Genomic DNA, 408 nt, shown 5'->3' on the forward strand with positions numbered 1-408 from the left:
TATATTATATATAGAAAGAGAGAGAAAGAAACAAAATTTAAGAATTTCAAGTTTCTAATCCTGCACGGACTTTTAGATCGAATTACTACTTTATAAATTTTTTATTCTTAGATTACTTACTTGAAATTCTTAAATTTAAATTATCAGAAAATGTGTATGTTCGTACACACACACACACTCACGCACGCACACACACACACACGCACGCACGCACGCACGCTCTCACACACACACGTGTCATAAATCATTTTCAAACCTGATATCTTATATTGTTTCTCTTATTATTATATTTTGTATATACATATTTATATTTTATTATTGATTATGATTATATCATTATTTATATTATACTTCTTAATGTAATAAGAAAATTATATTTATCGTGCGTGCATACATGCATGCGTGCGT

Source organism: Atta colombica, unplaced genomic scaffold, assembly GCF_001594045.1.
Source record: "Atta colombica isolate Treedump-2 unplaced genomic scaffold, Acol1.0 scaffold55, whole genome shotgun sequence".
Lineage (NCBI taxonomy): Eukaryota > Metazoa > Arthropoda > Insecta > Hymenoptera > Formicidae > Atta > Atta colombica.